We start from the raw sequence: 16,823 nt of genomic DNA, 5'->3' as shown, positions 1-16,823 counted from the left end.
GACTACTTATTTTTATTCTAATATAAGAGATGACAGACTGAGAGGGAAAATTTTTTCCATCTGTATTTTGATTAGAATTTTTTAATGTTCAAATTTCTGGTTATAAACCACAGTAAACAACCAGTCATTCATTAAGAGGCAACTATTGAAATGGCGATATTTAGAGGAGAAAAAATAAAACATGATGTGATTAAAACCCCACGCACGTCTTCACTTCAAGCCAAACGCTGTGCCCATCTGGGTATTAAGAAAGTGCCAAATATCACTGGGATCTAGATTTAACTCATGTCATAAAGAAAGCACTGTGTTTCATTTGTTTACAAAGGACCTGGAACCTCATGGAAATGATGGTGGTGATATGGACCTGAAGAGAACTCAACATTAAAACGAGGTACTGATTTATCAATTATTTAAATATGGAATCAGTTACAACATGAACTTTCAATGATCTACTGTTCTACTCTTAAGGGTAAGGGGTAATATTAAAGAATGTTAACTTTTGGCTATAATAAGTCTCTGCTCTAATTTTCTCCTCTGTTTGGAAATCTTTAAGGGTTAGTCAGTTTAAAAATCCTGGCTGCTTTTAAGTCCGAAGGGCCAAAGAAGAGACACAGTCTGTCCTGGGGGGACTCAAAGACGGTCCTGAGGAGTTAAGCCCTGGATGTGTTCCCTGAACTGAAGGTGCTGTCTCTGCTTGTTTTATGGTGAGGCTTGGGAAGGACTGAGCTCCAGAACCCTCCCTCCAGGTGATGGGAAGTAGGAAGTGTCCTGAGCCCAGCCACTTCCAGCACACGTGCCAGGCATCCACACTCAGAAATGAAACTTGACCTGGCCAACCTGCCGGCCAGGATGGCCACCCTCAGCAGGGATGGGGTTTTCCTTCCACACTTTCATGCCCACTGACTCTCATGTGAACCGAAGACTTGATCCCTGATTTCAGTGTAAGAACAATGATGGGAATTTTCCATGAATTTTCTTTAGGAACCGATGGCTATCATAAATCCCACAGAAATGAGCTTTCCCTTTCCAAATTCCTCTGAAAATGGCAGAGAAAGGTGTATCCTTGCTCTAAACTCATTTGTAAATAATAATAATAAAAGCTTTTCCTCTAAGTTTATTACAACATAACCAACAGTCATCATCCAATCCTATAATGCACACGTGAGACATTGGTTTTCACAAATCATCTTCTGTGATTGTTAGGAAAAACTAACTTACTATCTATCCATTCTTTACCTACATGAGAACAAACATAATACTAATCTCCAAGAATGATTCTATGGTAAGTAGCTTTATAAAATCAGTCTTTTTTTTTTTTTGGCCATGCTGCATAGCATGTGGTATCTTAGTTGCCTGACCAGGGATCAAACCTGTGCTCCCTGCAGTGGAAGAACAGTCTCAACCGCTGGACCACCGGGGAAGTCCTTAAGACCAGTCTTTATGCTTATAAACCTACCCTCCAATTGGCAACAACAGCTCTATCATTCTCCTTAGTTTCCACTATGTACACAGAGAGGCAAACACAGGCTTTATTGAGACTCTTTACTGTTTCTGTTTTTTTTCTTCTTAGCACATCATAACCTGCGATTACCTGTGTGTGTGTTTGTACACTGTTTCTTCCATAAACCTGTAAGTTCCATGCAGACAGGATTAGTGTCTGTATCATCTTTGTACAAACACTGTGGAATGAATGGAAGAAGGGGAGGGAAGCGGAGAAGAGAGTAGTAAGAGAAAGAATGGAAGAAAGGCAGGGAAAGGAAAAAACACTAACAGCAGCTACACTGGTTTTAAGCAAAGCAAAGAAGTACTGTTACAGTTTCATCAGATTCTTCATTTATAGAATTTAAAATTCTTTGTAACTATTATCTCATCAAATCTCACAGTAACCCTAAATGAACATAAAATTAAAATTATTGTGCATCACCTAGAGGCACAAAAATGAGTAGTAGTTAGCTCCTGTATCTTTCATGTTTTAGCTATACGGCAGCCACTATGGAAGACAGTTCTCCTCACTGACTTTTCAGGGGGCATGTAAAATCAGAGCTGTATTTCTTAAGAACTGTGACCACGGTCCAGTATTTCTCCCCTTTTTATTCATTCAACATGTTTTGGAAACTGACACAAAAGACTGATTTTTAACTTTGGATATATTCCTGTGAAGGAAGAACTAGTTCTCCAGCAATTCTTCTCATTTTTATCACCCACACACAAATGCACCTTCTGGTGTGAAGGATGCCTCTCAACAAGGAAATCATTTACCAATAATAAGCAGGGTCACCCACTGGGTGGAGAGCAATGTCAGACCTGATGACTGGGAAGAACTGAAGTGGTGTTCCCTCCCACTGCCTGGCTCCAGGGAGAATATCCAGGGTGTCCTCCCCACACAACATATCCTATGATGATACGATGGACCACACCATCAACACAGGGCCGAGGAGGACTCGCCCGAGCTCACACAGCCTGTGACCGTCTCACAGGCTGCGTGTGCTGAGCTCACCTGGCCACCAGGCTGCTCACTGCCCAAGCTCTGAACTGACAAGGCTGCAGGAAGTGGCAATGCAGTCATGTGCAATGCAGAGAAAGTGTGAACACAAGACAAGCCCAAACCAATCATCATATAGTTCTGAAGCGTCTGGTTGAGGAACAGTTTCAGACAGCAAAGTTAACCTGCTGAGCTGAGTGCAGCCCTGATCAGGTCTGTTTTTGTCCCAACTGCCTAGAGCCCTTCCATCAGGGCAGAGGTAAACCTCAACTCCCATCTCAGCTGTCGTGGGAATTATGAGAATTAAAAGAAACAACACACGTCCTTGTGCACCTCAGCACTGTGGCCCTCCTATGAATACGACACCCAACCCCAGTTCCCGTATGAACACAACCAGACCAACCTTGGAAATTCAGCTTCCCTCTTGCTGAATCCTTTCTCTCTGTTTTTCTCTATCAATTTATCACAGTGTGTTATTGGGTTCACAATACACTTACCATTCTTCTGATGACAAAAGTAATAAACCACTCCCCATACATTCTACACTCAAGCAGTTTATAATTCAAGATTTTTTTTCTCCTGATGCTTATAGTTTTTTCTTGACTGACCAAGGTTTAGAAAGTATGGCACATTCACAACTGTAGCACATTAAATGCACGGCACCTGTCACACAACAAAAAAAGGCAGACAAGTATTGGTTCCGACTAGCTTGGAGTTAGCTGGGCTAACTCACCTGGGTCCTGACCCGTATCACAGGTGGTCCCAGGAATGTGACTTCCCTGTCACAACCCCCATGGCAATCAGCTGTGACATGCTGGCTCTGTGGGTAGGACGTCATACGTTCCAGCTCCACTTGCAAGAGTATGTCCAGGTCCAAGTGTGGCCTTGTGACCGCAGCAGAGGTCCTGACCCCCTTCAGTCATCCCCAGAAGGACACGGAATCAAGGCCAGCGATCTATGATCTAATTCTAGCGCCAGTGTGAGTTTGCCAAAGGCTCTGAGAGTAAATCATGTTTTCCCTGCCTGGGGCTTGGTTTCTATGCTTTGAAAAGGATTCTTAGTATTTACTGCAGTAAAATTAAGCACTTTCAAATTTCTGCCAGATCTCGTGGAGAAATATGGTTTATTAACACAAAACAAATGTAGTGCTTGAAAGGCAGGAGACCCGGATCACAGTCCCTGGCCCACTACTGGCTCACTGGGAAGCTTTAGGCATAGAACTTAAATCAAGTGCATCATTTTTAATGTGCACAGAATGGACACTTGGTAGGCGGGAGTGCCCTGTGAGATCTCGGGCCAGTCCAGTGGTGAAACTAAGTCAGCTCAGACAAGGCCCTTTGCCAGCGCCCGCGGCCTTGAGTGCTGTTTTGTAGGTGGTTCAAGGTGGCCATGCTGCAATGTGACCCACAAAGGTTTTGAAAGCTTGAAGCTGAAGGAACTGGTTGAAACTTGTCCTTGAAAAGAGAGGCAATCCCACATACTAGCTAAGAGCACAGGTTTTAGGAGCCAAATCTGTGCATTCGAATCCTGAGTCTACCATTTTTGAACTTTGGTTTTCTCATCTGTAAAATATGAATAAATACCATCTACCTGTTATAGGCTGTTTTAGGGATTAGATGTCTTAATTCATGTAAAATAAGCACTAGGTAAACATTAGTCATTAGCTAAAAGTTAACAAAGTATTAAAATAAGATATAATAATTAAGTATATAGTTTTTAAATTTCCAATGCAAACTTATATAGTTTCAGTTGGACTGAATGAGACTCCCTGAGAGAGGTAATAATAAAATACCCAAGCTTATACAGCCCTTTAGAGTTTGCAAGACACTTCCCTCTATTTTCTCCAAGGCTCGTACTCTTCGCATTTATTTTTTAACAAGTCACATTTCAGCAAAGTGACCAGGAAGATTGGAAAAAAGAGAAATATAAAACTTAAAAACTTTTAAAAAATAAAAATGCCAATCAATGGGTTAAACAGCATTCTACAAATGGCTGGAGAAATAATACTTTAGCTGCCATCCACATGCTGGTATCTTCATCAGAGACCTTCCTCTGAATTACAAACTTGAATGTCTATCTGCTAACTCAACATCCCCACTGGAATTATAACAGGCATCTCAAAGTTAACAGGACTAAAACAGAACTGCTTGTAATTTTTCCCCTTTCCCCATAAACAGGATACTGGGTAAACTGTGATACAGTCACACACACTGGAATGCTGTGGCAATGTATACAAAGGAACTGCAGCCCGACTCCCAACAACATGGGTGAGTTTTTTTTTTTTTTTTTTTAAACCAAATGAGTGATAAGGTTTTTTTTTTTTTCATTTATTTTTATTATTTGGAGTTTTATAAACACAATATGGAAGGAAAACATAGGCTGCAAAAATCTACACATGGTGTGATACCACTTTCTGGTATCTCAAAATACCTTTAGCAATGCTCATTTATGTGATAAAATTTATATATCTGTTAAAAAAATCAGGAGAATTATAAACACAAATTTCTAAACTGCAAGGAAGCCAGAAAATAGTGCGAAGGAAGTACAAAGATCCAGAAGCATCTGTATCATTCCAGTTCCTAAAAGAGGAGGTGGGTCACTGGAGTGTTTTAAAAAATTGTGCTTTGGAGCTTACTTATATGTTATGAGTAATCTCTTGTATATATCAAATAACCAACAAATTAAAAAGACAGAAATACAACTCATAAAATGCACTGTGCTGAAAGTTACACTTCAAAACAAACTAACAGTGAAGGAAAGCACATTTTGCTAAAAATATGAAGAAATTAATGTATACTAATAAAGTTGGGTATGGAATATAATTACTTTTACAAGGATGAATAAAACACACATGTGTTTTATGAGAATCAAATGCCAAGGGATAAAATGATTAGGCTTGTGGAAGTGGAAGCGCTAGCCCCTCAGTCATGCCCGACTCTTTGCGACCCTATGGACTGTAGCCTGACAAGCTCCTCTTTCCAAGGAATATTCCAGGCAAGAATACTAGAGTGGGTAGCCATTTCCTTCTCCAGGGGAACTTCCTGGCCCAGGGATTGAACCCGGGTCTCTCGCATTGCAGGCAACATTCTTTACCGTATTAGCCACCAGGGAAGCCCTGACTAGGTTTAGAGGTCAGAACAAATTTATTTATCAAGGATTCTTTTTCTATTTTGGGAGGCTTTCTTTCTTAAAAACAAAATGGATTTATTGATATTACTTGTTTAGTGTTGTCTATTTAGCAGATGGTCTGTCCAAGCTGCCTAGGATGAGAACCTCTCCCTGCCTTGCCCAGCCTCGGGCCTCTGGAGGCTTGTCCAGGAGGAGCTCAGTGCCGCATCTGGTGAAGGCCTGTGGTTTCGAGTTCCTCTTCTCTCCTCCATCAGCACAGACAGCAGTGATTTACTATAGACAAACTTAGGACGTACAGGCTTTCTTATTTTCTAGAGCATCTAAGTTGCAATTCTTAAAATACATATAAGAGTCCATTTTAGAAGGAAGTGACCAAGCTCAAAGCAGCACTCGGCATGATGCGCCTTCTTTATTCATCTGCTTGAACAGGCAAGGAAACAAAGAGAGGCCTGTGCATTTCTTGGGCTGTGCAAACAGGAGCTGAATCTATTTGAATGGCCAGGGAGGAGAAGACAGTTTGACTTAGATTTGGCATGGGTTTAGGGGAAAAAATGTCTTTGTAGCTGGTCCTAAATATTATGGCAACTTGGACTGAGTCAGTCTCTAAGGGAGAAGTCGCCACATGTTGTAACAGAAGCCACTGGGCTTGGCAATGGAGGGAATGAAAGAATTACAGTGAAAGCAACACCATTTCTCCATCATGGCAAAGATGCACTAGCCAGAACCACGGCCTGTCCTCCTTTTCCATGGCTGGTCACCAAGTGCTGCCCTTCCAAATCAGTCTTTATCACCATATTGTAAAGAATACTAAATGCTGAGATTAAAATTAATTTCTAATGAATTTTTAAGAACTTTTTCTTCCTCCTTACTGGGAAAAAAAAAAAAAGAGTAAACAATTCAGAACAGAGATTCAAAAGGAGTGCCAGCAAAATAACTGAGCTTAAGAATGCTGAGAGGGAACATCTCTCAAGTGCATTTATTAATTTTAGACCTCCTGTGAGATAAGACTATAATCTGTTTTGAGGCATGCTTCCTCCCCACCACTTAAATTTTTGAAAATTAGATTCTTGCCTACCTTGTCTCACTGTTTTGACTGGTCATTCCCAAACATACACTGCCTAGCTCTGACGCTTTCCAAAGCTAAGAGGAGGTGAAGTCTGGCACAGAGAAGGCTGTTAGTGAGTTTTTACTAAGTGAATCCACATTCTTTCATGGCCTAGAGTTGGACGTAAATTCTAAGACTTCTTACATCAACAGTAATTTTTCGGTCAATGTCATCATAACTTACTATTTCCAAAAGGAAAAATTAGCTTATTTAAAGGTTACTGAATACAATATCTAGCTTTCATTTATGGATCAAAGGAGAGGAATTTTAAGGAAAATGAGATAAAATATAATAAATCACACGGTTTCATTTTACAAAGTGGTCTCCCATGTATACCACGTGTTTCACTAAAAAAGATGTTTATGAGACACGTGGGCGACAAATTAAGGGATGTGTGTGTGTGTGAGACCAAGAAAGTGTGAGAGAAAGACAGACAGAAAGAGACAAAGAGGAGTCTGCGATAATGGAAGAAGCAGAGAGTTTAAGGAGTGTTTTTAAAATGATGATGATCAACAACTGATGATCCCTTAAAAGCACCAGTCTTACTTAAATGGTGTCCTAGGCCAGTGTGGCACACCAGCTGTGAAACGTGGAGATCCTGACAGCTCACGACAGCGACGTACACAGTATTGTGCAGACTTCTTTTGGGAAGGAGAGTTACTCACGGAGTCATATAGGAACTGGCTGGGCCCAGGTTGAGAGGTTCACCTGAAGGAGAAAACACCCTGGAACAGGTGCCAGAGGGCTAAACCCACGTGTGTCCAAGATACCCTCAGGAGGTCGGTGCTCTCCCTGCCCCACCCCTGGCCCGATGGGTATTAGGGAGTGATCCCAAAGAACAGGGCGAGTCTGCTGATCACTCAACATAAACGTATGAAGCATCTCCTGTGTGTCAGGCCCTGCAGCTTGTAGATACTGAAGTCTGATGGTGAACCCAGGGGAAAACAGTCCCTGGCCTCACAGAGCCTACAGTCGAGCAGGCAGGAATGGCAGGCATCAGGGAGGTGCCAGCAGACTGACAGGGAACACAGCTGGCTGGGGTCCCTAGACAAGGTTTAAATCCTACCTCGGAAGCGTGAGCTCCCTGGGTCACTGCTTTCTTAACACGTAAAATGGGATGATGATGTGAAGGAGATTCCACGAGACCATGTTTGTGAAACACTTAAAACAATCCCTGACACACCAAAGGCCTGCTAAATGGCAGTTATGAGGGGTGTCTCCTCAGAGATCCAAGGGACACACATGGAAGACTCTGCCGCCCTCTTCCCCAGAGCATACCCCAAACTGCTGGACAAGGAGCTAAGCCACATCACCACTTCATCATGTTTCTACAGGATTTTTGGCCACTCAGGTGGCCCCTAGTGCCCCTAGGCTAGATAGGAAAGTCTAGTCGCTGAAAGCACACCCCGGCAAGAATTTACCCCACAGTGTTCCTATAATGGGAATGTTTTCTGTTTCTCAAGGAGGCAGCAAGGGAAGTAGTATAGGAAGGCCTCTTGAAAACTAACACATAACATCTTCTCTTTTAAAGCAAGTCCTACCAAAGCACCACCATCATGATGAATGTTCTGGACGGTGGCCCCCAAGGGACAGATGAGGGGGTGATGCTCAAGACATCTCGGGCCAAGACGCAGCGGAATGGAAGTGAGGAGCACAGATTCTGGAGCCTGCACCGGGCTCTCTCACGCACTGGCTGGGTGGCAGTGCCCATGCTGCTCACTGGGACTCGGGGTCTAAACTCTGTGAAAGGGGGTTAATACCAGTTCTGATCTCACTGGGTCGTTGTAGGAATTAAAATCATTAACACCTGTCAAGCAATTAGGATAGACCTGACCTCCTGAAAACAGTTCACAAATGTTAGCAGTAATTATGTCTGGAAACCCAGTAACTTTATTATCTTGCTTAATAAGAACATGAGAGCCAAATACCAAGAGAGCAACTGAACCACACCTGAGGAATCGAGAGTTCTCTCCTTGGCTCTCCCATCTTCTTTCTGCATCACAGTGGGTACACACATCCCTCCTGGAATTCGCTTTCCTCATCCACACAACAAGCAATACACACCTCCACCAAGCACGCTGAGAGAGGCCTGATGCAGTTTTTTGTTAGTATCAACAGCAGCTGAACAGTTTAAACTTCTATGTCTTCCTGTCTATATTAGCCACGGTTTTCCAGAGAAAGAGAGCCAACAGAATGTGGTGTGTGTGAGTGTGCACACGCACAAAGAAAGAGACAGAGGGGGAGATGGAGAGACTGGATTTTAAGGTAATGGCTTTGGCGGTCAGCGGTCGGCAAAATCCAAAATCTGCAGGGCAAGCTGGTGACCCAGAGAAGAGATGATGCTGCAGTCTTGAGCTGGAAGGCAGTCTGGAGGCAGAATTCCTTCTTCCATGGGGGACAACAATCTTTTTCTCTTAAGGCCATGAACGAATTGGATGAGGCACATATACCTTATGGAGGATAACCTGCTTTATTCCATATCTCTGATTTAAATGGTAATCTCAGCTAAAAATACCTTCATAATCTCAGCCAAAAAATACCTTCATAAGTATGTTTATACCTTCTAGACTGGTGTTTCACCAAATACCTGGGAACTAGCCAAATTGACACATAAAATCAACCATCACACAATCATTCCAGACTAGATGGATAGATAGTTCTTTGTTGCAGGAAAAGCCTCTAAGAATGGGCAACAACTTCTCTGAGATCAGATTAAATCCAAGAATTCAGATAAGGTGCCCATTTTACTTAAAAGCTGAACTCTTATGTCTGAAGAAAATGGAAGATGGCGTGTGAACTTAACAGAAGACTCAAATGAAAGCACTCCAATCCACAGGAAGGACAAACCTTTAGAACAAAGACTGCAAACTCAATACCTACAAGGGCCAGACATATCAGACAACTGAGTGGGGCGGGGCGGGGTAGATGACGAATAGGGCAGGGGCTAGGCAGAGTGTGCTGAGCACACTTCATGTAAAACTGCTCCTGAGATTCGGGCCATGGAAGGTTCCGAGTCTTTATGCAACAGCCCAAAGGGCAGAGCATGGTCCAGTGGGCGGACTATCAACTTCAAGTCAGCTTGAAGGAACTCTGTGTCCCAATTCCACCACTCGTTAGCAGCATGACCTGGAATAAGTTCCTTAAAAATTTCCAGGCCTCTGTTTTGTTTGTAGAATCAAGTAGCTGCCACTTACACAAAGAAGTATTGTGAATACTCAGGAAAAAGTACCTAAGACATGTGACGGCTGATATACATGCTTCCTACTTTGCTTTTATTAAGCAATCACTTACATGGCATTTACTACGTGCCAAGCACTAGTTTACAACTCATTTAATCCTCACAACATCCCCATGAGGCAGGTTCTCACTTTACACATGAAGCACAGAAAGGGTGAGCAATTTGACCAAGGACACACAGCTGGGAATGACTAGAAGACTGTTCAAAAAATATAGAACAGCAGGACTCATTAGTAGGTGCTATAATAGATTCTTCCACTCCAACTACTATAAGCTTCTTTTCTTTCAGCCTCGTATCTCTTGCAAGTGGAGGTGATGCTTGCTACCCATAGCAACTAATTCCCACTCACTCCTCATCCGTCCACGAACCTCACCCTTAAAGAAACTCAGGACTCTGCACTCAGCAATCCCAAGGTTCCTCACAGTCCTCTCTCTTAGCCCTGTTAGTCGGGCATTGCTCACACTTCCTCTCTCCTGCACTGACCTCCACTTGCCTTCTAAGACTCCGAGATTCCCTGCTGTCCCCCTTGAAAGTGCCTCCGGGGTCTCTTCCCATCCCTAACTCCTCTCAGATGTGAGCCTTAGGTCCCATTCATTCTCTGCTCTTCTCTCTCTTGACTTGATGCACACGACTGGGGACATCACATTTTCAATGCACACAACTCAGTGCCTAACCTCCAGGTGTACTCAATAGGTAGTGACCAGCCTACATGCTGACTCTCTCTGCTCCAAGTCTGGTTGGCAACCTGTGTGACTTCAACTTTCATATGAAACGTATCCAGGTCTGTGTGTGTGTTAGTTGTGTCCAACCCTTTGTGACCCCATGGACTGTAGTCACCAGGCTCCTCTGCCCGTGGAATTCTCCAGGGAATAATACTGGGGTGGGCGGCCTTTCTCTTCTCCAGGGGATCTTCCCAACCCAGGGATCAAACCCAGGTCTCCTGCATTACAGGCAGATTCTTTACCGTCTGAGCCGCCAGGGAAGCCAGGTCTGCTAGATCCTTAGCTGCCTCCTCTCCCACAGCCTAGTATACCCTCCTCTCGGCCTGCCTACTCCAACCATCATGTTCTCCTCCTGTCACCTGAACTGCTCCACTTCTGAACTAGTACATTCCGACGTCCCTCTGAACCAACCCCCTTGCCTTCAGCTCCTTTTATTAAATATTTACGATAACAGTTTGTTACTTAGGATAACCAAATCTAATAATCTTAAACCCCATATTGATCCCTCCACCATGTCCCCTAGGGAAGTACCAGCAACAACCCAGTGGTCGAGTTAGAAACTTCCATGCTGACTTCTATTCCTCTCTCTCCTTCATTTCCCATATCCAACATGGACCTCCAAGTTCCATATGTCCACCATCCGCAAACATCAACCAGAGTCTCTCTTCTCTTTCCAGATCACCAGTGCTTCTCATCCAGAGTCCTCTCTCCAATGAGCTCCTTGACAGTTTTCCTGCTTCCAGTACTTGCTTCCCTAAAATCTATTCAGCAGGCAGAACGGTCCCTCTGAAACATGAGTCTAATCATAGTGTGCCAGCGCTTACAACCCATAAACATTTTCCTACGTCCTTAACGAGATGACCAGATCCCAGAGCAGAGCTTCTGGGGCGTTCCTAGATCTAGCCGCTGCCCACCCCACTGGCCTCATCTCCTGTTTTCTCCCTTTCGGCCCCACATCATTTCTAATTCTTCAGATGTATCATGTTTCTCTCCTGCTTCAGGGGTCTTGGTATATCCCAGCTCCCCTGCCCAGATTATACGTTTTCCTCAGTTTTTATCTTGGGACTTAGCATGCGAGTGTCATGCTAAGTATTCCTCTTCCTTAAGAGACTTTCCCAGCCCCTGGTCTTGGTGAGATCCCTCAGGTGGGTGTTCTGTAGCCAGCCTGCATTCCCCCTGCCTGACAGTCACCCCACAGTACGGAACCTCCCTCGGGAGCCTGTTCTGTGGAGTAATACATGGCTCTCTCATTCCGCGCTGTGCTCTCGTGGCCACGAAGCGCTGGTCCATAAAGACACTCCACGAGTCTGTGCCGAGTAAACGAGCGTGCAGTTGATTCTTAAAGCCCCATCTTCAACCCTCCTACACTCTGTCCCTGAGATTTAGCTCCTCCAGGTCTCCAGTTGCCTGATGGACACCTGACCGAGTACAGAGTGGACGGGAATCGTCTCCTCTCTCACACCTGCTCTCTTCAAAACCTGGTAGAGCAGAAAGAACACAGGCGTGGAAAGGTGTGCTCTTCTACATCCCACTGGCCACACAACTTGAGACAAACTTATCTCTGAGCCTTAGTTTTCTCATCTGGGAAATAAGGACACATATACTGGCCTCATAGGATTATACTGAAGGAGATAATGTACATGAAGGGCTAGGCAGATGACATGGAAATAACAAATGGCATCTGAGCTTAAAACAAAACAAAACCGGGAGTAATTCTGCTTCCACTCCCCTCCCTGCAGCCGCTCCCTCTCCTCCAGACCCATTCCAGTCGGGCCCCCTCATCCAGCCCCCTGCCCCTGCCTCCTGGAGCTCTGCTGGGCCTTCCCGACTCTGGTTTTCTCAATGCCCGGGCCACCCCACACACTGATACCAGAAGATGCTATGGTCACTCCCCTGACCGAAATTCTTCATCTGTTCCTGTGACTTAAGTGTTCAGTCTAAATTGTTTAGTCATAAGCCTTCTCTGCCCTCCTGGGTCTGGCCTCAACAGACCTTTGCCGCCTTCTCTTCCCGTTAGTCACTAATACACACACTGCTGTTGCCCGGCAACAACACATTAGTCACTGCCCACTCGGTGCAACGGTCCTTCCCATCCCTATCTGCGCCTCTGCTCGTGTGTCCCTGGACTCGCACCACCCCTCCGACCCCAGTTCTCAAGTCCAACACCACCTTTCTTTCAACGTCTGGACAAAGCCTCCTCAATCCATGATGCATTTCTTGATTGCCCAGCCTCAGAAAATCTTTTCTGCAAATGCGCGGTGTTTGATTTATCCCCCTCCTTTTATACATTTTCTCTCTCTCCTCTATGTTTATCCGTGCATGGAACCTCAGCTCCAAGCTCTCCACGGGTAGCATTGGGCCAGGGCCCACGCCATCATGCCCAGGAAGCAGCAGCAGCTGAGTGCGCACACCCACAGAGTCCTACTGAGGATGCAAAGCACCCCAGGGGCCGCAGTCAGCTAGGCTTCTGCTGGGCTCCTAGGTGAGTGCCTGGCATACAGTGACACTCCACAGGTAACTCTTGAAATTAACTTATCCTCAGGGAGATCAACTATTGGTAGTGGGACAGAAGTTCTGTCCCCAGAAAAAAACATGAAAGACACGAGGAAGGTTTATCTCTCCCATCATACACTTAGGATGTAGGCAAGCTTCAAGTTCACACTCTCCCAGCTTCAAGTTCACACTCTCCCACATGCTAGACAATCATGACTGCTACACTCAGCAATCAATACAGCATGTAACGCTGTGATAATTTAGTGTATCAAAAGGACTCGATTTTAACGTATTAAGTAAGAATCATTCTTCAAAAGTCTCCTTTGGGGAACACGGAGTTATTCGAACAAAGTCCAAAATCTTTTTTAGACCTTGTCTTTTATACTGCCACAGCTTCTTTTTGTTTGTTTGCTTGTTTTTAAATGCCTGTTATACAACGAACACTTTTTCTCATAAGGGTTTCAACCAGCTGAAAATTTAAAACTTTCAGAAGTAAATTTCAGTTTCCTCATATTTAAAGTAGAAGGCTTTTTTTCAGGGCCTTCCTTTTCAAAATTCTATTATGTAAGCCACTTTATAAATCATGTTCACAACAATTCTCATTTTTCCATCAAATTTTAACTCCCCCCTCTCCCCCATGCCTTCCCACCTGGCTCTAGCAACAACACGTACCATGGGTATGTCTGTTATAGTCTTCTCAGTATGTGGTATTACCTCTTTATATGTCATTTATCCCACTAACCTGTCCTGGAGAGCCAGGCCCCAGATGTGCCCATTTTTGAATCTGCAGTGCTGACTGCTGGCATGTGGTTGGTGGCTCAGTAAATGTTTACATAAATCAATGGCTCAAATCAGTTATTTGATCATAAACTTTTTCATCAGACCTAACTACTGGCTCCTTCCTACCCTCCTACTCTTCAAGGCCAGAGAATTCCCACCACTGTGGATAATAAAAAAAAGATGGGAGGCTCTTAAGGCAATTGCAAATAAAAACTTCTAAACATGTCCTTGGCAAAGATGGCATCACTCTAGGAGAAGTTTAAATTCTTCCCAGCTAACACAGTACTCGAAGGAGGCAGCATCTATTTGCATGTGAGCTAAAACATTAATTATACTACTTTACATGTATAAGTCACACCTTATACATGTGCTTCATTTAGTTCATTTATTTAGTCCCCCTGAAATAAGTACTGAGGGGTAAAAACCAATTACTGTAAATCACAACTTTAAAAAAAGAAGTTAGGGAAGCATCTAGTTCAACGGCCCAATTACATGAAAAAGCAAAAAAAAAAAAAAAAAAAAAAACCCTGCCTGTTCAGCTCTGTGTACCCTTGAGCTACTTTTCAGGTATCATCCAATCATACTAACTGATGTTAGTGTTTCCAGAATCTACACACTGCTCTTCCCAAATCCAAGAACATAAAGCACATCTTAGCTTCCAAGAAAGCTCATAACAAGTTGATGAGGAGTTTGAAAAAAACAAAACAAAATTCAAAATAAAATTAACAATGACTCTCACATTTGGGCTTTCCAAACATATTGTTAAGGGTAAAAGGAATATATTTCCACATCACAAAGAGTTCTAGAAACCAACATATTCTGGGAAGTCCATATCCACTGCTTGGGGGTGGGGGCTTAATAGAGTGTATTAAGGGCCAAATCTTTTTAGATAATTGTTGACACTTGGCTTAAGAATATAAAAACTGAAAACAAAAATAACCCAGATTTTAGAATTTTTCAGTTATAATGAAGCTTGGATCAAAGACGGAAAGCATTATTTCGTATTCTCTTAAACACTTTTAAAAGCAGCACACATTTCTTCCATTTAAAGAGGTAAAAGCTGAGGCAACCAAGCTCAATCACTTTTTATGTGCTCAATGTCTCAAGAGCAGTTACAGCTATGGCCCCAAACTACAACCAAATGCTCTAATAACCGATTCTCATGAGGGAAAGTGTAAAAGGTTTCTTGCTTAACTGAAGGATAACCGATGTGACTTATTTCAATGACTGGTCTGAAAGATCTGCTGCAGTAGACCAGCAGACCACTCAGTATCTTGGAGACCTGTTAACATCTTTGTCCACAACTTCCCTTGAGGTTATATATATACACACACACACATATATATGCAATATATAATGTTAATTATTTGGTGTGTGTATATATATATATATATATATATATATATATATTCTTGGGTTTGATAAGAATAATATTCCTGTACATCCTGGGTAGCTACATGCTGCCATCTTCTGATTATGCCCAGTGGAGTGTAAAAAATTTTTCATGAAAACAAAATCAATAAAAGCAAAACTCCCCATTTTTTCTGCCAATAGTGCCCTTAGTAACAAGAAGGGCAAAGACATCAACACAGGGATTACAATACTCTCAGACATAATTCAAGCAGAATTCTAAATGGATAAATGCATGTTATAAACTTTTTTTTTTCCCCGCAAGTGCCTTGCATACTTATGTTACTATTCATTCTGAGACAGACAGACCATCAATGACCTTCTGGGTCACTGCCTAGGGAGAAAGCCGCCTATAAAGAAGAGTGGGGGAAAAATAAGAGGGGGGTTGCTTCCTTCCACTCCAGGCCCCCTACTGCCTTGAATGAAAGAAGACAGATGGCAGCCACCTTCCCCTTTAATTAGGAGGAGCAGCTCAGAAGGGGACAGCCCTGCTCACTTGGCACCATCTTTAACAAACCGTTTCGATGGTAATGCTCCGCTCATTCACTCTTGTTTCAAACTATTCTCAATCTTTGATTTACAAACTGAACTTCTGTAAATTTCATTGTGAAAAACTACAGCTCTGAGCATAACACTCTATAGAAAGAAGGTACTTAAAGATGGCTGCTGAATTAGTAATTCATACATATTCATACAGGGGGCCTGGAGTGTTTCATATGAAATACAGACACCTGAAGTCCCACCATCACCCTTCTGACATGAAACGGGAACCCTTATGGCACAGCAGCCCTTGTTTAAATTCACACAGTATTCCACACTTGATTCAGAAGTTAAGACCCCTGACTTCTGCTTTCCAACATCACACTACCATCATGCCACCCTCTTCTACCTTCAAAGTGTCACTGTTTTCAGTTGAGAAAGGTGGAGAAAATTCTCCAGTAAAAGCAGTCCATTTTATGAGGAAGGATAATTACAATTACAAATCACAGACTATTCACTCCATGTTTCTATTTGCTGTGCATCTGCAGAAGCACAGAACTTTGTATTAAAAGTGTATCAAGCCACGTAACACCTCTGGAGGCAGGAGCAGCTCCGAAAACCAAGTAAACAAAAATGGAAGACAAGGGCCAAGAGTCAGAATTAGGCTGATGTCAGAGAATCCTCCGTGTGGGTGAAGAAGCCTCTTAATTATTTTTTTTTAAGTTATTACATGTATTTGCTATAAATCTACAAGGCATGAAACTTTCTAACATGAAGGAAAAGTTCAGTTAGGTCTTTATCCCATTTTAATATTAAACCTGTTGTTTTTTTCCCCTCAACATCATTAAATATTTGTTATTCCTCAGGTTCCTTCCATCTCCTGACAGGCTTTAAAATGACAGCCTCTTATCCAAGAGCCATTTCTACCTGGTGTCTGCAGCGCCCACGTACAGACCCCCTGTCCTCACACCTGTCTCATATATG

The 16,823-nt window shown here is 43.1% G+C and overlaps 1 long non-coding RNA gene across 1 annotated transcript; it reads left to right on the top strand.

Moving 5' to 3' along the window:
• Window positions 1-265: 265 nt before the first annotated feature.
• Window positions 266-8,534, top strand: LOC139034455 (uncharacterized). The gene is made up of 3 exons (XR_011486977.1): window positions 266-391; window positions 4,660-4,749; window positions 8,248-8,534. It is a non-coding gene; the product is annotated as an uncharacterized lncRNA (long non-coding RNA).
• Window positions 8,535-16,823: the final 8,289 nt, after the last annotated feature.

The sequence above is a fragment of the Odocoileus virginianus genome, chromosome 1 (genome assembly GCF_023699985.2).
Source record: "Odocoileus virginianus isolate 20LAN1187 ecotype Illinois chromosome 1, Ovbor_1.2, whole genome shotgun sequence".
NCBI lineage: Eukaryota > Metazoa > Chordata > Mammalia > Artiodactyla > Cervidae > Odocoileus > Odocoileus virginianus.
Note: the sequence above shows the minus strand (reverse complement) of the source record. Positions and strands in the feature narration are given on the sequence as shown.